The sequence below is a fragment of the Entelurus aequoreus genome, linkage group LG11 (genome assembly GCF_033978785.1).
Source record: "Entelurus aequoreus isolate RoL-2023_Sb linkage group LG11, RoL_Eaeq_v1.1, whole genome shotgun sequence".
NCBI lineage: Eukaryota > Metazoa > Chordata > Actinopteri > Syngnathiformes > Syngnathidae > Entelurus > Entelurus aequoreus.
The window spans coordinates 51,308,709-51,329,758 of NC_084741.1; positions in this window are offsets into that span (position 1 = coordinate 51,308,709).

The following is a 21,050-nucleotide window of genomic DNA, read 5'->3' on the forward strand; positions in this document are numbered from 1 at the left end:
GTAGGGAGAAAATCTCTGCCGGGAGGTTGTCGGGAGAGGTGCTGAATACCGGGATTCTCCCGCTAAAAACGGGAGGGTTGGCAAGTAAGATTAAAGATTTGATTAATTTATGATGGCTCAGGTTTGATTCACTACAATAGGGCCCCACAGCACACTGGATTGTACGTTTGTAGTTAATTGAAATACCACAACACTGGATATTGTTTAAAGGAGGTACATTTTAATTTAAAAACTTGCACACAAAACACAGCAAACATATGTAAAATGCACAGCAAACTACTTACAATATAGCTCTTTTAAATAACTTCACAGTGAAGTAAAATCATCGACTGGAGAGCTTGGAGCAGATGGACGCTTTTTTTTTTTTCCGCGCATGCGTACTAGGTCGCGTTGCGCTGGCGGACGGGGGTCTTTAACAGTGGCATTGTTGTGTGTGGACACGGATAAGGTTAGGTGTGATTTACCCTGGATAACCTTAAATGGGGCCTAAGACAAACTTGGGGTCGCTGTAAGCTTTTGGTCCTCAAAGAGGAAATTTACATTCTAAATGCTTAACTAATGAATGAGCTGTCTGAACCAGACAGTACAAACACTTTAGTGGCGACATTTTCAATAATGGCAAGTACCTTATGTGTGAATTTCTTACGTGTGAATTGGCTTGGGCCTCATTAACAGAAGCAGGCACTTGGCCCTCAGTGCCTCACTATTACACCAGTTGAAAAAGTGACTACTGACTGCATCTGAAGTAAACAAGCTATATTAACACTTGAGTTACATGCTGTATGCTGTAAATCACGTTACGAAAAAAATGCTTAAAAAGGAGAGGAAGTGGTGCCTTGAGGTACACCTCAGTTATGTAAATCACTTTACGGAAAACATTGTAAAAAAGGAGGACTTAAAGCTGTGCCTTGAGGAATGCCTCAGTTATGTAAATCACAAGTTTAGACCCCATTGTTCTATGTTTGCTAGCAAAGTTAAAATGTCAATATAAGGATCTGCCAATGTTTTGACAGTGGTCAAAATTTATCTGTACAACAGGAGGACTCAAGTGTTTTTAGGAATTTGCTGCAAAATTGTTTGTCTTCCAAGTTTTAAACTGAACCCGGGAGCCGGTATGGTGTCATTCCCAGGATAGATTTAGTCCCCGGGCCGCCAGTTAAATAGTCCAGATTTATGGTATTGCATCAGAAATACACCATGTACTGTATACATATACTATTTGACACTTTCTTTAATATCATCATGATGATCATCTAAAAAGGAGCATTTTTGAATCCCTGAGATTGAGGTCAGGGTTCTAAGTTCTTCTACAACAGACAAATTGTATTCTCCCTTTAGACAGCATGACCTGTATAATAAAATTCCTCGAAAGTACTTTAAAAATCCTTCTCAGAGATCATGCCTATTAAGGTTTCGTGGGCCCTTAGTCAATCCTATTTGATCCTTTTGATTAAAATATGTGAAGCCATGATTAATGGTTGACCTCACTGAAATGTGATCACCCGCTTCTGTCTCCAGCTATAATTTCTGTAGTGTGTTAAAGTCACAGGGAGCTTTCACTTGAGTGGCAGCCACAAAAAAAAGCATTTAACCTGGACATGACCCCCATAATTCCAAGTGATTTGCTGCTCCACGTTAAGATGAATGTTTTTTTCTGTGTAATGAACAATCCATTGGAGGCCTTTAGCCAACATGAACAACTTTCAATCAACATAAATATGGTAATACAATAAGATTCAAAGTCAACAAATCATCAATCTTTTCATGAATATTTTTGATTACTGACAAAAATGACAATTGGTCAAATTGGTTATTGAAGGCCTTATTGTAGATATTTCACAGTAATAATAATAATAGCACACCAAAGTGTTGTCATATTCTTTCCTTCATTTGATCTTACAATATTTAAACAAAATGACAGCGCTGACAAGAATACTTGATGGCATGCTCATCACTGAATGTGACGTGTGCGTGCGTGCTGGAGCATCTCAATCAGAGAACAGAGATCCGCTTCAATTACACTTGCAATAACTTTTAGGTCTCCACAGGCCTGGGGAGCATTTATATGCTAATAGGTATGACAACCGTAATGACTAGCAATAGAAAGACATCTGGTGCTTGATCAAATCTGATGGAGCATTACCACAATCTGCCTTTGGTATTTGTTCTGAAAACCATTCATTAGCCCCCAAATTACTTGCAGGGACTATTTTGGGTGTTGTAACAATGTAAGTGCTTACATTTATGTGTGTTGTCCCCCTGAGGGTAATTTAAGTGTGGTGAAAGTTTTCTGTAGTGGTGATGTGTCTGTTTTACAGCGCATAAACACATTTTAGTTTGGAGAGGTTTCAATGCTGAACAATTTACTTGACATTATCCTGCGCTTTTAGATCTTAATACCCATCCTGTGACGGCCTGTCACATCAGGTGTCACATGTTCTGTTTCCCTTTGTGTTTATTTCCTAGTCAGCTATCTTATTTAAGTTCCACTTCCTGTTTGTGTTCCTGAGCGCTTTACCCCCTCACCTGTCGCTGACTGGCAGTCTGGCTACACCTGGTCATGGTTGCTAATCAGCTGGCTTTAATTTATGCCTGTCTCGCCCTCCAGTCAGTGCTCGAGGATTGTTTTGTGCTAAATAAATGTCACATACTGTCTGTGTTACCTTGTATGCTGCATTTGCTTTCGTGCACTTCCCTGCTGCACCTTGTGCCATTTTGTGATAATTAAAAGGGTCTTACTTGCACATCATCCTCCTGTCTCCTGCATCTTGGGGTCACAACTACCGCAGCCATGCGAGTTCCTGACAGAATCTTCGAGCCTGAAAGTTACCTTGCAGAGACGCCTGTCGGCAACGTGGACTTTTGGACATCATCGTTCCTGGAGGAAATGAAGCCCAGGTTTGTGCGGTTCAAACCCACGGCAAGCTCGCTCCTTCTCTCTCCGGCACAGCCTCCGCTGCCGGTCCTGCGTCCAGCCAAGATACCAAGTGTAGCCCGAGTCCTGCCTCCTGCACTACGCGCACTTCTTCCAGTTCTTCGAGTGGGTCTTCCGACGACGCCACGTCCAGTTCTTCCAGTGGGTCTTCCGACGACGCCATGTCCAGCTCTTCCAGTGGGTCTTAATTTTAATTTTTTTGGGACTTACGCAGATCCCAAATACACAAAAACATATACCAATAGGTGAGAAAAGTTGGTTTTGCATAATAGTTTAATTTTAAGTGGGAAAAGGGGGGCTTATAAGTAGTTATTCACCATATGTTTAACATATATGTTTAACTTGCTGATGGCCTCTAGTCTTTTTGCTCTGCTCTCCAAAATATAAACAATGGAATTGATTAATTTGCCTCTCAACAAAATTTTAAACATCCCGGGTCCAAGGAACCCTGCCCGTCTTTACAGAATGGTTGTTGCTGGACACACGACGGACTCTTGGGGGAATAGGAGTGCTGCGGGCCTGGCGACCCTTTCAGTCAAGAATGTTGAAGATCCCTATTCGGAATCATGATAATAGGACATCTGCTGATTGGAGTAAGCGTTACCCTGATGTAGGGTTGTCCTGATACCATTATGTGTATTTCGATATTTTTCGAATTTTCTTCAAAATAAAGGGGACCACAAATTTTTTTCAATTATTGGCTTTATTTTAACAGAATACATTAAAAATAGGTTTGTTATTGCAATCAAATAATAATTTTGTCATAAAATAAGATAGTGAACATTGTAGACAACTACTCTTTTAGTAGTAAGTACACAAACAAAGGCTCCTAATATGGCTGCTGACGTATGCAGTAACAAATTGTGTCATTTCTCATTCTATTGTTTTGTCAAAATTATGTGAGACAAGGGGTAGAAAATGTATTATTAACCTACTTGTTCATTGACTGTTAATACCTGCTTACTTTCTGTTTTAACATGTTGTATCTACACTTCTGTTAAAATGTAAGAAGCACTTATTCCTTTGTTGTTTGGATACTTAACATTAGTTTTAGGTGTCACTACACATTTTGGTATCAATCCAATACTATGTAGTCACAGGGTCATACATTGGTCATAATTAAAGTTATTCTGTGTCCAGGGACATATTTCCAGACTTCATAAACAATAAAAATAAATGACAAAAGATTTTGTGATAATATAAAATATCGATGTAATCATTGTAGTATCAGCGAGATACGGCTTTTGTACTTGGTATCATGACAATTGATGTATGTATAGATCCGCCCATTTGTTTACATTGAGGAGAGCTAGCTTGCTGTTAGTGGTTACTAACCACTAACAGCAAGCTAGCTCTCATTGTCATTGTTTTGCAAGTCACAAGTAAGTCTCAAGTCTTTGCCCTCAAGTCTCGAGTCAAGTCCCGAGTCAAGACAGGCAAGTCCCGAGTCAAGTCCAAAGTCGAGACTGGAAAGTCTCAAGTCAAGTCCCAAGTCCTGCATTTTGAGTTTCGAGTCCTTTCAAGTCCTTTTAACCACAGACTAATATATCTACACAGATTGTGTATGCTTTTAAAACGCTGTATTTATTTATTAAAACAAGTGCATTTGAAATTGCAGGAAAAAAAATAGTGCTGACATTGCACTTCATAATAGCACTATTAACCAGTCATTTTAAACATTTAACTCATTCCTTTACAGAATAAACACATTTAAAAAAAACAAGTGCAACCGTACCTATTTGCACAAAAGTGTTAACATTGTATTTCCATGGCATATTGCATTGTTACTAGTTCCACAGCAGTTTCTATCCTGTTCTTACCTTATCTAATTGATCTCATCTCATACTGTATGTGTGTTTGTGTGCGTACACATGAAAAACATAACAAATACATAAACATAACAATGAACAGAGTTGTACTTTTTAGATGTCAGGGCCCTATGCAATATGTACACATATTGTTAATATAGTATACATTTTAACTGACCTTTATTTGACTGTTTGTCTTTTTGTAGGTGGCTAAAATATGCGGTGCTGCTGACCGGCGTCTAACGTTATGTTACTGTGTGTGATACATTGACTAACGTAACGTTATGTGTAGGTACCTCATGAGACCCTGCTTAAAAAAATCACTTGACAAAAAGTATGAATAAGGTAGCAAACTGCAGTGGACGCAACAGGCAACAGTTGCCGTGTTTGCAATGACGTTATAACCATAGACATCTTATAAGTAGACGCAGCATTGGCTGCTGTGACGCGAGCAATTTGGCCACCATCTTGAAGTGGTGATGAGGAGCTGGCGAGCAGCCTAAACTGACAGTTGACAGGTAGAAAACAAAGATGCTGGGCTGGTGTTCAACATTTTCCTGCTCAAATGAGCGAACTGTTGAAAATAGGAATTGGGGGATTACTTTTCACAAGTAAGATTTAACATTAACGTACTATTGGTTGCATTTTGTGAAAAGAATATTAGCACAGAGTTGAGAAGGAGCAAAGATCTTCAATATTTGTATGTGAAAATCACAAAGAAATCTTCTGGGGGAGGATGACGTCCCTACAGGGGTTTGGTTTACAAACTTTCAGCCCCACCTAAAACAAAATTCACCAGCTACCACTGATTATGATGCATTCTCATTTTAGGCAAAATATAACACAATACTTTCTTAACAGTATAATTGTAACCAGGAATAAGTCTTCAAGTAACAATATTCAAATGCTAACATTGTTGGGTAAAACAGAATTTGGTTTTATTCTGAATCCAGTGAAACAGATTGGTGGTTTTAGCTGATATAAAGACTTTCAGGTGTTTATATATATTTATGTTTAAGTATTTGGCAGACGCTTTTATCCAAAGCGACATACATAAAAAATACATATAAAACAATCACTGTAAACATTATCATTTAAGGGAAGAATGTAATACAAAATATCAATACAAAGTGTCAAGACAGAATAAACTCTCTGTTGCTGCAGCAGCAGTCTATAGGTCCCTAAGATATATAGATATCTAATGTAGTCATACATTGTTTGTGGGGCCGGTGTGGCGAAGTTGGTAGAGTGGCCGTGCCAGCAATCGGGGGGTTGTTGGTTACTGGGGTTCAATCCCCACCTTCTACCATCCAAGTCACGTCCGTTGTGTCCTTGGGCAAGACACTTCACCCTTGCTCCTGATGGCTGCTGGTTAGCGCCTTGCATGGCAGCTCCCGTCATCAGTGGGTGAATGTGGAAATAGTGTCAAAGCGCTTTGAGTACCTTGAAGGTAGAAAAGCGCTATACAAGTATAACCCATTTATCATTTATTTATGTAGGATATATGCATGTATATATATATATAACCTAATCATATTGTTTCTTCAACTTAAAAATAGCTGACCGTTTTTTTCCCCCTTCTCTGGGATCATATTCCCAGTTTTGATCTCGGACATCTGGTCACTTATAGCATATAAGAATATTCTGTTACTGTTAAGCAAACTATGAATAATAAAACATGTGTCATTTATCATAGCTACACGTATGACAAAAAAGCGTGTGAAAATCAGTGGTATTCAGTGAGGTAAGATGAATTAAATGCGCTGACAGTTCCTTGCTCCTGCCAAATGAATTGCGCTGAGCGGTACCTCGGTTTTCGTACAATCCACTTTTCACAGTCTTCTGTTTTGAAGGTAAATTTTGGATATCGTACGGCCAACTAAACATTGTGCATAAAAAAATACAATACTATCATCAAGCCAGGCACACCCCAAAGAGGTAACGTGAGTCCCCCCTCCAATGGGCTCACCACCGATAGGAGGGGCCATAGAAGTCAGGTGCTCTTTGATGTTGGGGTGGAAGGGAGAGGTACTACCTTTAAGGATGATACGGTCGCAGCTGGATTACTGGTGCCGATTGCACCAGTGCTGGTTGAATCCTTACTGGACCTCACCAACACCCAGCTCTTGTCTATGGCTCCAAGTAGCAGAATTTCTGCGGCCACACCACGGTAAACTGCTTCGACCGGCAGGCTAAACTAGACAAGGGTCGCCAGGGGGTCGTTGGCCCCCCGGTAAGAGCTTGGAGAGGAGATAGGCACCACCAAGTTTATTTGCCTAATGAAATGTCATGATGGAAAAACAGTCAAGTATCTACATGCCGGATCGGTCGAGGCCCGGAAAAACAACGACCGCGCTACCCACTGCCTTGCCCCGGGGTGGGGGTGACAAGTTTACTACTGGGACAAGATCAACATAAACATCAACATCAACACCCAGCCTCTCAAAAAATGACACCATTATTGGAACATGGAACGTCCGCACACTGTATGCCTGTGGGAAAGTGAAGGAACTGACCCATGAACTAGACAGATACAGATGGGACATCCTTGGTTTGGCTGAGGTCAGGTGGACTAGCTGTGGTGAGACTACCACAGAAGAAGGCCACAAGCTCTGGTATAGCGGAGAGGACTGTAGACATCAACATGGAGTTGGTTTTATTGTCAACAAAAACAAAATAAACTCAGTCATCAACTGCACACCTATATCCAGCAGGCTCATCAGCATCCGAATCGCTGCACGGCCCATGAATTTAACCATCATTCAAGTGTATGCCCCAACGACAGATTATGATGATGAAGCAGTTGAAACCTTCTATGAGGAGCTAGAGAAAACCATAAAGAAAACTCCCAAGAAGGACTTTCTAGTCATCCAAGGAGACTGGAATGCCAAAATAGGTACCGATGCATACGACCACTGGGGAGGAACAGCGGGGCGGTTTGGGCTAGGTGAAACGAACGACAGAGGACTGCGACTTCTGGACTTTGCTAAAAGCCATAAGCTCACTGTAGCCAATACGCTGTTTCCACATAAAACCTCTCGGAGAACAACGTGGCATGCACCGAACGGAAAGATACATAACCAAATCAACTACATACTCATGCCACAAAGGCTCAAGTCAAGCATCAACAAAGCCCGAACCAGAACATTTCCTGGTGCGGACATTGGTAGTGACCACAATATGGTACTAATGACGCTTAAACTTAAACTGAAGACTCCAAAAAAACACACTAAACCACGCATCAGATTTAGTCTAGACAAATTTAAAGACCCACAAGTTGCAGGAATATTTGAGGCAAACATAGGAGGGAAATTTGCAACACTTAACTTAGTACAAGACATAGACTCACTGACAGATAACATGGAGAAAGCAATCATAGAATCAGCAACTGAAGTACTAGGGAAGGACAGGAAGAAAAACAAACCATGGATCACTGATGACATCCTAGACCAGGGGTGGGCAATTAATTTTTACCGGGGGCCGCATGAGCAACCCGAGCACTGCTGGAGGGCCACATTGACAATATTTCAATTAAATTTTGCTCAATATTATTTTTGATATATACCGTAAGATAAATAATAATAATAATAATAATAATAATAATAATAATACTTTAATTTAACCTAACTTAACTTTATACCAAAAGCAATGCTTTGGAATCATTTGTACCCCTTTCAGAGATCACATTTAGTTCCCCTTAAACATCCTCATGTTGCACAATGAAATGTAAGCATAGGATGAAGTGTGCATTCCTGTAACTTTCTCTAGTAACAGCATTTCATGATTAATATAAATAAATTAACATTAATAATAAATGACAGTAAAATAAGCACACGTATGACTGAAGAGTCATAGTGTAACTTTGTGTGGTGTTTGAGTTGTCCGACTTTTTGTGTGGCCATAAACGCACCAGTGGTTTAGTGGTATGCGTGTTGGTGACAGATGACAAGTTGGTTTTGGCCTGGCTTGTACGGCAGAAAATTACTACTTTTTCGAGATAGAAGTGTTTTACTTATGTTTTTGGTGTGGTTATGGCCGAATATAAACAGTTTTGCTCAATAAAGTGATCGATATAATTCCTGTCCTCGAAGCATCTCGATAGACGTTACAATAATTGAACGGTGTTCAATTGAACGGTGTTGACGAACACCGTTAGGGCCGCTTGTTGTCACTGTCACTCAAAGTTGCATTGCAAAATTACACAGAATAAATGTGTTATTTTGTTTAGAATTCAGATGGGATTTGATTTGGTGCGCGGCATATATTTGCTGTGCGCAGAGGACGCTTGAGCAGTGCGCAATTGCGCAGGCGCGCACCTAAGAGGGAACGTTGCTTGGCAGTCCATGTCTTATTGGAAACACGCCATTCGTCATCAACTTTTCTCTTTTTAGCGTCTCGGGTGTAAACCGTGCATCACTTGTCGCTGTGCACCTTCACTCACAGGTTACACACGGACATACGCCCATAAATAACACTTTTCAAAATAAAAGCAGCAGTTTTATTGAGCGCACGACATAGATGTTTTTTCAACTTTATTTTGTAATTTGTGATTGCAGCTGTTCACATTCACTCACAATCACACACGCGCATACTGTACGTCCACACGGAAGTAATACAAATAACGCTTTTCAAAACAAAAGCAGCACCGTTGTATTGCACACTCGACATAGATACTTTTTAAAATTTATTTTGTAATTTATGATTGGCCTCACGCGGGCCGGACAGGGACGCACAAAGGGCCGCATGTGGCCCGCGGGCCGCAGAATGCCCAGGTCTGTCCTAGACCAATGTGACCTCAGAAGGGCCCTCAAAAAGACAAAGAAGGATGACCCAGAGGCAGCTAAGCAGCATACCTCTGTGAACAGAAACATCAGGAAGATGATGAGGGAAGCAAAAGAAAAGTGGATCACAGAACAATGTGAAAGCATAGATGCAGGGATACGGCAGGGCAACAGTAAAGCAGCCTACGCAACGCTGAAGAAACTGACAAGGACACAACAACCTATAGTCACAGTAATAGAAGACAAGCATGGATCTCTACTAACAGAGAAAGCAGAAATAACCCAACGGTGGACAGAGTATTGCCAGGAACTATACAACTATACAATATCACCAGACCCCACCATACTAACCAATGCCATGAAGCCCAGTGGCGAATGCGAGGATGCACCAATACTGCAAGCTGAAGTAGAGGAGGCAGTAAAGAGCCTAAAAATCGGCAAATCACCAGGCATCGATAACGTCCCAGCAGAGCTTTGGAAGCATGGGGGGGGGCGAAGCATTATAATAGCACTGACACACATCTGCCAAAAGATTTGGGAAACCAAGCAGTGGCCCCAAAAATGGACCCAATCTCTGATTATCCTTCTCCCTAAGAAAGGGAATTCAAGGCAGTGCCAAAATTACAGAACCCTCAGCCTCATCTGTCACGCTAGCAAAGTAATGCTGCGGATAATCCTGAACAGACTGAGGAACAAGGCAGAGGAATTCCTTTCCGAGGAACAGGCTGGATTCAGACCAAAACGGAGCACCACCAAACAGATCTTCAACGTCAGACTACTGATTGAGAAGCACCTTCAGCACCAGCACAACTTATACCACAACTTCATTGACTTTAAAAAAGCCTTTGACCGTGTCTGGCATGAAGGACTATGGTAGGTTCTCAGAAATTACAACTTCGACAATAATCTCATTCAGGTCATCCAAGCACTTTATACAGACTCAAGCAGTGCAGTTCTCATCAGCAACAGCATAGGAGAACCTTTTAAAACATCTATTGGTGTCCGTCAAGGCTGTCTCCTCTCCCCTGTCCTATTTAATGTCTTCCTGGAGAACATCATGGAAAAAGCACTCCAAGAATTCCACACCTCCGTTACCATCGGAGGAAGACCCGTCTCCAACCTTCGCTTCGCGGATGACATTGACCTTATGGGAAAAAGTGAGGCGGAACTCCAGGAACTGACCACCAGACTGGAGGAGGCTGCGAGAGCTTATGGGATGGAGATAAGTGCAGAGAAGAGCAAGATCCTGGTCAACAGTCACAATCATTTACCACCACCGAACATCACATTGAATGGACAAACCCTGGAGGAAGTAAAGGACTTTAAGTACCTCGGGTCCTTTGTGAGTGAAGATGGCAGCTCCACAAAAGAGATCAGAGCAAGAATCGGCATAGCAACATCAGCCATGACAAGACTGACCAGTATCTGGAAAAGCAATACCATCAGCTTCCAGGTGAAGGTCAGACTCTACAAGTCACTTGTTCTTTCCACCCTACTCTATGGTTGTGAGAGCTGGACGCTCACAGCGGACACTGAGCGCAGGATACAGTCCTTTGAAAGCAAGTCTTACAGAAGAATGCTACATATATCATACAGTGAACACCGGACAAAGGATTATGTTCGACATTTAGTTACCACCCATGCTGGCGAACAGGAACCTCTACTCTCAACAGTTAAACGTCGCAAGCTGACCTGGTTTGGTCATGTCACAAGGCACACCTCCCTGTCAAAGACCATCCTGCAGGGAACAGTAGAGGGGAAGCGGAGACGAGGCAGGCACAGAAAGGCCTGGATGGACAACATCAAAGAATGGACTGGCTGCAGCTTCCAAACCCTGCTACGAACAGCAGAAGATCGTGAGCGCTGGAGATCCCTGACTGCCCAAGCATCCACCATGACACCCCTACGGCCTCCTAGGCCATGGGATGAGTGAGTGTGAGTGAGTGTGAGCTCTTTGAGCTGGGCGGCAGTCAAAGGCAAGGCCCTTGGCGGTCAGATCCTCCACTACAGAAACTTGCTCTTTGGACGTGGAATGTCCCTCGCTGGGGGGGAAGGAATCTGAGCTGGTGCGCGAGGTAGGGAAGTTCCGGCTGGATCTAGTCGGTCTCACTTTGATGCACAGCAAGGGTTCTGGAACCAGGACGGTGGCTATACTTGTTGCTCTGCGGCTCAGAGCCTGTACGTTGGAGTTTAACCCGGTGGACTTAGAGTGTCGCGGTCCGCTCCCTGTATGATCAATGTCTGTGCTTTGTCCGCATTGCAGTAAGTCAAACCCTTTTCCAGTGAGGGTTGCCCTTTGTCACCGATTCTGTTCATAACTTTTATGGACAACTTTTATGGATGGAAAACTGCTGATATTAAAGTGGGCTAGCTAGTTGGCCCTGTGAGGTAAATCCAAAATCCGATTGTTTAACCAAATAGATAGATAGATAGTACTTTATTGTTTCCTTTAGGAGAGTTCCCTCAGGAAAATTTAAAAAATAATCCCTTTGCTATTATAGTTTAAATGACATGGGCCTGCACTCCTGATTCTGAAGGCCCTTGGCAGACTACATTGACATGGCAACACATTGAAGCTGAAATCTAATTGGCCCAAAAAAATTAACATACACGTACTGGAGGTAGTGCAGCCAAGAGACACGCTTCAAAATGAAGACACTAGAGCGTTGGGAATAAATTAATACAATTATTAAAGTAAACGTAAGTCTGTGCTTCTGATGGTTTTTAGGCCTGCAGAAAAGTCCTTGCTGGCCCACTACTGTTAAAAAGTAGGAAGCCCGAGGCCGAGTCATACCAAAGACTATAAAAATGGGACCCATTACCTCCCTGCTTGGCACTCAGCATCGAGGGTTGGAATTGGGGGTTAAATCATCAAAAGTGATACCCGGGCGCGGCCACTGCTGCTGCTCACTGCTCCCCTCACCTCCCAGGGGGTGATCAAGGGTGATGGGTCAAATGCAGAGAATAATTTCGCCACACCTAGTGTGTGTGTGACAATCATTGGTACTTTAACTTTAACTTAACCTATCGAATGGATGCAATTATTCTCAAATACATTTTGTTTGACGAAACATTCTTGCAACTAATTGTAAATTGCTGACATTAGACTAGTGGATTTTTCACCTTTCAAAATAAATGGTGCAGCACAAGAATCTGGTAGGCTTCATGTGATTGAGAAAAAGAGTGAGGAGGAGTTTTTATTGTCTCTTATCCCAATAAGACAAACCTGCTGTGCACAGCGCTCACTTCAAGCTTGGGAAAGAGATCAATGAGGCCGAATAGCAGAGGGACCACACGAGAAAGTGAGCTTCCTCTAATCACCTCGCACGGGTTCACAGTGGTGTGAAAGTTCCTGGCCATGAAAAGGTTTAATCACTGACAAAGCTGAACACAGTCAGCTTGCTGGGTAATAAAGGGCACACAGGCCTAGAAGCACATCTCAAGCACAAGTGTGCATTTGCCAGTTCACCTTAGCAACCACACATTTCAAGCACCTTTGTTTTGAAAACATCCCTGAACCAGTACTGTAGCAACCTTTCGAAATATTTTACAGCTGCTGGGGACAGATAAGAACATCATTGAGTCTTTTTTGTTGTTGTTATTTTACAAAAATAGTTTTCAAAGCCTTAATTGGGGAATTTATTTTAATTCAAAGAGGTGGTCATTATTCGATCAATGGTCTGCCTGACAAATGATAATTACCCGGCCCAACAGTCAATGCCGCTCAGGGAATGACAAGTGGGGACGTCAATGCTCTTAATGGGCAGTCATAATGAAGACAACTTGGTCACTCGTCCAACAGTGTGCTAAGTAAAAAGGCTTTATGTGACCTGGCTGACACTTTATACCCACATACAAATGCTCAATTTCATTTTATTATCGCATATCATCTTGAGTAAGTGTTTTTTTTCCCGGCGTGAGCTGATCCACAAAGACCAATCGAGATAACGAGACGAGAAACCCCCTTAAGACGGCAGAAGGTTAATAAGGAGGTGTGTCGTAAGAGACCTGATTAGTGAAAACCCTTCATGATGCTTCCCAGGAAGCCCGCACAAGCTTACCCATGTGCTTCTGAGAATGTGACCTTGGTGTGATATAGTAAGTGGGTAATAAATACAGCGGCCGCAGGGACGCCGTATGTAGTGTGTGGACAGCCGAGACAATGAGGAGGCCAGCTATAAATCTAAATTGCGCCTGTCTGTCTTTCCTCAATATAAAATGTATTGAAATAAAGATGGCGCTGCAGTGGCTCAGATAAGACGGACGTTTAATGTCATTGCTCACCATTTTGCACTGCGAAACTTCTGTACGTACAGTATGTTAAACAATATAACTTTAAGTGCTTGTCATATAAATGTTTGGCCAATAAAAGCTTTGAAAACCAAATGCTGCAGACCGGGAATACATTCTCGCTATTAAGCACAGAGAGGGGATAGGTGAAACAAACAACCGTGCCATATGACCGTTATAAACTTTATCGCCAACAGCAGCACTCAGTTCCAAACTCAGGGTTGTCGAAGTGGAGGAGGAAGTGGGTATGTTGTGATGGGGCCCCAAGCATTTTGTAGAGATCAAATATAATTTTTTCTGTCATTTAGATGTGTAAGTTATAAAAAAAGAAGTCATAAATGTAAGTATAAAATAAATACAGCTGTGAAAGTTGAGTCAAATTAAGAACTAGCTACACCCCACTATCAAAAATACAAAATGGTTGGTTCCACCTGGATAGCGGGAAGCTAGCATGGAACACTTCACTCAACACAGACGTCACAACGTCATCAAATCTCACATTTAAACATTCACACTCAGCACAAACATTATGGAACAAGAATGAGGTGACAGAAGAAAAGTAGACATATAATAAATCTATCAGTGGCAGCAATAGGAGAATATGGTGCATGCGTTTCACTTTTGCATCTCATTGCAGATAACTGTGGTGTGTTCAAAGACCCTCAATTGAATTTAGAAACAGAGGCATAACCAATTTTTAAAGATTTAACCCCCAAAAGATGCACTAATAATGTAAATGTGTTATACTTGTATAGCGCTTTTCTACCTTCAAGATACTCAAAGGGCTTGGACACTATTTCCACATTCACACACACATTCACACACTGATGGCAGGAGCTGCCATGTAAGGCCCCTAACCACGACCCATCAGGAGCAAGGGTGAAGTGTCTTGCTCAAGGACACAAAGGACGTGACGAGGTTGGTAGAAGGTGGGGATCGAACCAGCAACTCTCAGGTTGCTGGCACGGCCACTCTCCCAACCGCGCCACGCCGTCCCGTAATAATAATATAATCATAAAAATAATGATATATTATGATTTGTATTACAATTTGTATTATGATAGTCCCTACTTTACTCCCTGAGGTAAAGGGAAACTTGACATATTTATAATCATATTTAAGTGATTAATGACTGGTTGCATGGTTATTTAAATTTGTATTCTGGCCACTTTATATTGAATTTGTTGGCACTTTTTTTTTAACAACACGAAATCACTTAAGGGGTTTTAACAAATTATGTTCTAGATATGTTAATGCCATATTTAAAAAGTCAAAAACCTAATTGAGGTTTTTACATGTAATTCAAAAAGATGGTTTCAACCAAATCCATGCAATGAGTTTTATTTAGTGCATGTAAACATACCAAGGCTGTGTGTGTGGAGGGGGTAACATTGGGTTTAGGGTGGGATGGGATGATACTATTGGAGTCCTGTTTTGGGGAATTCTGCAGACTGGCACACACATTTGTTCGTCGTTCTCCATACCAACACACACACCACTTTTTTTCATTATCCACCAATCCCATTCATGAAGAGTGATATTTATTCACAGACACCAGCATTCTGAACATCAATATTACAACACAACTACATTTTTCTCAATGAATACACAACCTTTGTATGTACAATCAACTAGAAAACACAGTTGTAATAGTAGTATGATAATGCCAGTATTGTGTATCCATCATCAATTTCTGCTCAAATTGTGCAGAATGGACGCACTTTAAATAGGCCTACTTTTGTAATCTTGTTTATTTTCTTGCACATTTCATAACTGCAATGTGCTAATTCCCTGTTCTGTATTGCTGCTGATTTTGCTGTGATAATTATGAAAATCTGTTGTTGATTTGATTTGCTTATTTATTTTGGTGGATGTATTACTTAGTTATAGTTTTATCTATTTATTTGAAGTGCTTAGAATACTTTTATATTCAACTTGCATTTCACAAATTTCCACTAAAATAAAAGATATTGGGCCTGATCTGCTAAAGGTTTGCAAGCATTAAAACTTGTGCAAACTTGATAGCCCAAGCTTCTTCTTCTTCATCGTATGGGCAGCTGTTTTCCGGCACCCGGACCTGAGGCCGAGGGTCTATGCCTTTTACCACCCCAGGCCCGGGGGGCCCTCCCGTTCATATGTCAGGACACACAGAAGTGAGCCAGGTCACCGAGCAGTCATCCAGGTCCGCCAGGCCACGCAAACCATTAGGAGCACGATAAATCGGGCAACGCAGGATCACGTGGTCGGCAGTCTGCTCCTCCGCGCCACACTCACACGTCGCGTTAGGTGCTAAGCCCCACTGGAACATGTTTGAGCGAAAGCGACCGACACCAGTTCGGAGGCGGTTAAGCCTCACCCAGGCCACTCGTGGTAGTGAGAGGCCTGGTATTGAGCCGGTGTCAGGTATGAAGTCACGGAGTCTGGAGGAGATGGTATGCTCCAGGTCCGTGCTCCATTTGTGATTCGCCCAGTGAGCCGCCCTGATGTTGTTGTCACTGCATTGCTGCAGGAGCTTCAGGGCGGCTGGTACCAGTGGGTCTCTGGAGGGGAGGCGGGGCGTTGGCTCTGAGGAGAGTGTGAGCCTTTCATGGAGCAGGTGGTTCTCATCCATGTTTGCCCGGCCCGCCAGAGTTGCTACAGCACCTTGGCGACGAAGCTCAGCGGGTTGGATGCCTGCTAAGATGGGCAGTAGCTCCACAGGGGTGGGGCGCAGGCATCCAGTGATAACACGCAAGGCTTCGTTGATCGGGACATCAAGTTGTTTAGAGTGAGCACTGCGCGCCCAGACAGGTGCGCAGTACTCAGCAGTTGAGTAGACCAGGGCAAGTGCTGCTGTTCGCAGAGTTCTTGCCCCGGCACCCCAACCGGACCCGACCAACCGTCTCAGCAGTGAGACACGGGTGTTGAGTTTCTTGCGTGTTGCCAAGAGGTGTTTACGGAAAGTGAGCGACCTGTCCAGGGTGACCCCAAGGTATTTAGGGTCAGGGCGAGGGTCTTCAGGTGTAGGACGAGGCCGGCATAGGGTAAGGGAAGCCCCATCCGGCTTCCGCACCTCGAACCTGATCTCACGGTCCGCTTCCCAATTGTATAGGTGGAAAGCTTGTGTCACCGTCTTGGATTCGCTGAGCTTCAATCTCCAGTTATGGAGGTAAGCCACTAGAGTCTCCATGTCCTGGCTTAGAGTTCCCTCCAAGGCCTGCCAGTCCCTGTCGGAGTGCAGCAGCGCGAGATCGTCTGCGTATGCGAACCTCCGTGAGACTGTGGCAGGCAGGTCGTATGTATAGATGTTATACAGGAGGGGAGCCAGGACAGATCCCTGGGGGACGCCATTTTTCAGGCGCCGCAACCTGCTTTTATCTCCGTTACTGGTGGTGAGAGTAAAGCTGCGGTTCCAGACAAGCTCCATGATCATTTTGACCATGTGCCTGTCTGGAAGCAGGCGGAGAAGTTTGCAGGTGAGGCCGCGGTGCCAGACTGTGTCATAGGCAGCAGTCAGGTCTATGAAGACGGCACCGGCCTTCTTTTTCGCCTCAAAGCAGTCCTCGATGTCCTGGGTAAGGAGGGCGACCTGATCCACCGTGGACTTCCCACGTCGAAAACCCGCCTGCTCCCGGGGGAGTTGGGGGTCTATGATGGGCTCGACACGGGCGTGAATCAGGCGCTCGAGGACTTTAAAGGGGACGCAGAGCAACGAGATTGGTCTGTAGCTCGTTACGTCATCCTTTGGCTTGTTCGGCTTGGGGATAGCGACAACAGTGGCCCTTCTCCAAATCCTGGGGATCCGGAGTTGGCGCAGGCAAGAAGACAGGAAAACTCTCAGCCAGGACTTCATTGCAGGGGCAGCGTGGAGCACGAGTTCTGGGCAGATGTTGTCAGGCCCAGCAGACTTGCCTGGTTTGGTATACTGGAGGGCAGCTGTGAACTCCTCCGGTGAAAACTCACCGGAGATGTTACACTCGCTAGATGTTGTTATCCTCCAGAGGTCTGCAGTTTCCTGGCGCACCGCCCGGGAAAAATCTCGATTTATCCCGGTATATGCCCCGTTTTTCACAACCTGTGCTGCAATAGCATTTGCGGTAACGGGGCATGTTCGGGGTGCGCGCTCAGACCTACCAGTCAAGTTGTTCAAAGTGCTCCACGCGATACGGCTAGTGTGCGAGAAGTCGATGGAGTGGACTGCCTCTTTCCAGCGCTGGTGCCCCTTCCTTCCAAGAGTGGAAAGAAGGGCAGTGGCTGAGTTGTTAGCCTCCGGGCCATAGGGAGCCCGGAGGAAGGCGCTGTAGAGGGTCTCGCACTCGCCATCCCAGCATGGTTTGTAGTTCTTACGCCGGCCGCGTGGGATGGCTTTTTTGGCCGCAGATGTTAGTGCCCTACAGAAGTCCTGGTATGCCTCGTCCACGTTGGGTGTGTCTGGTGGTGGGAGACACCGTGTGGACTTGTTGGTATGGAGGCGATAGAGTTTCCAATTGGCCTTCCGGAAGTTCCATCGCTTCATCGGTCCGCTCGGAACTGTTGTCACGAGGTCGGGCACCGATATCAGCGACGGTCGGTGTTGCGACCTGGGGAACATTCCTAGAACACGTCTGTCGGGGAGCTGGGTGTCCACACCGACACTCACGAAAGCCAGGTCAGGGTTCGTGTCAGTGTTATGCCGAGCGGAGTGAAAGCTGGCTGGGCCCTTCGGGTTGTAGAGAAGGTTGAGCGAGTTGCGCTCTGCCCAGTCAGAAAGAGTTTCCCCGCTCGGTGAGGTGGTACTGTATCCCCACCGTGTATGCCGGCAGTTGAAATCACCAGCATATACACACGGTGGTTCAAGCACTGGCAGTGACACTGGCGTGAGTTGTGAGGGTGGTGGTTTGTAGACGTTGACAATTTTGATGTCGCCAATGTCCACTCGCAGCCACTCGATCTCGGAGTTGTCCGGTGATCGATCGGCGAGGGTCCAGCTCAGATCGTTGTGGACAAACGTGGCAAGGCCATGCTTCTTGCTCAGGATTGACCCAGCTAGCGTGAAGTTGGTGATCGCTAGCTTGTCCGCTGTTGGGCGGTGGGTTTCCTGAAGGAGGATGACCATGGCTTGGGTGGTGTGGGCCATGTGCTCGATGACGGATGTTTTGGCATCTGTGAGCCCTTCAACGTTCAGTTGCAGTATTCTTGGTTGGAGACCGGCAGCAGTGTTGCTACCAGATCTCCGCCCAGACTGCCCCTGGACGCCAGAACGGGAGGGTACCCGAGTTGAAAGTTTTTTGTTTCGCCGCGTTGCCATGGAGTAGAGCAGCGCGGTTACTTGCAGGGATCACGGCGTGAACGTAAACTTTCTCGATAGCCCAAGCAAAGCTCCTCTACTAAGCCCGTGCGCAGAGGATTACGCTTGTTAAATGAGCAAAATATATAACGCAATCCATTTAGCGTGTCTGTATTCATGCATATGCAGAATATATGCCGGTTATCAAAACACCCACAATACTGGGAGGCAGAGATGCAAATTTAAACATTTAGTACTCGCAAAGTGACTTATCTTTTTAAAAAAAAATCATTTGTCAAGGCTAAAACTATTCTGCTGCCACTGTAAAACTATTCTGCTGCCACTGTTTTGCGTCTATATTTAACACTTCTGGAATGTTTGTGCAAACTGGCAAAATGATAAAGATGGCTTTGAGAAAGGAGGCGATCACGCTGCAAAGACAGACAATGTACAGAGAGAATATTCCGTCTGTGTGCGTGTCAACATGTTGGGACTGTCAGAAATAAAAATGTTAGCCACATTGTGTATTCAGCAAAATAATTGTATAATGTTATATATGCTGGTTGACTTAAAACAAAGGGTGATTAAAACAAATGGATTCCTTTTGGTGTCTACTGGCATTTTTTTAATGATGTTAGTTTATATATGAAAAGTAACAAAATATAAATATATGATATCACCTATATGAAAAAAACTTCTTAAAATATGCATTTTCTTGCGGCTGGATCATTCCAGACGCATCATCACAACACCATAGCGGCTCCCAGGGCGCACCTTCAGCGTGCTAAAAGTAAGTTCTGTTGTCTAGATTGTGCATCAATATAGCCTAGAAGTGGTGTTACAAATTATTTGTGTGGCGCATGTCAACAACATGACGACATGCCACAGGTTGGACCATATGACGCCATCCATGTGGAGGGAAATGAGTGTATCCATGGTGACAAGCCTGTATCCTCATCTAAATATGGCGGTCTGCACCACTTGTGCACTCGCTGTCAATTGTACACACAGGCTTAGTGGATCACCCGCCACACCCACTACATGTAATCTTGTATTTTGCGCACGTCATTTTGCGCTTGTTATTTGTACCTTACAAAGATCTACTAAAATTCTTAGTAGATCAGGCCCTTCGTTTTCTTTTTTCTAAGTAGCAGTTCGGTGTCAAAAAGTACAGAGTTGGCATAGTTTTGGCATAGCATAATATGTAAACGAAAAAAAAATGTACATAGCATATTTTTTGCAAAATTAGCGGTTTCTAATTTGCATAATTTGCCCATCACATTTGTTTAATGGGTGAGGGCGGACCTACGTCACTTCCGCCTACCAATCCCCTAGCAACCGGGAATTCGTTGAAAACAAACCAGCTCACAGCGAACACAGCATTGACAGAAAAAGCATTTAACGAGCGTTGTGGCTTGGAAGTCGGCGTTAAATCCTTCATTTACGCATTTTTACTTATTCGCATATCGTGTGAAAAAACGAAAATGTATTATTTATGTCAGACTCGTCTCAGTGAACTTTAAAGCTTCTCAGGCTTAGCTTAGCTTGCTAGTTAGCTTAGCCTGCGCGCTACTAAGAAAGAGACGCGGAAGTTATCAACAACAAGATCAAGTGTTAGTGTATAAAATATTGAGAGATTTGAGGGCTACATGAAAATTATAGGGTTTATTGGTTTTTAAAAACCCAACTGTTAAGTGCAAATTTAAACGAAACCGGTTTTCAAAAATAGCTAGCTAGGCTATAGACTATATAGTATATTACTTACTTAACTTAATCCTTTTCTTCCCGGATGGGAAATAAGGCTTCGACGACTCGACGCCATTCGTCTAGCTGCTGTGCTCGTCTCTGTGCCTCGCCCCATGTAAGCTTCATCTCTTTCAGCTCCCCTTCAACTGTTCTTCGCCAGGTGTTCTTTGGCCGCCCTGGCTTACGTTTTCCCGGTGGTGTCCATCTTAACGCAGTCTTTGGTATCCTCTCGTTGTCCGGTTTTC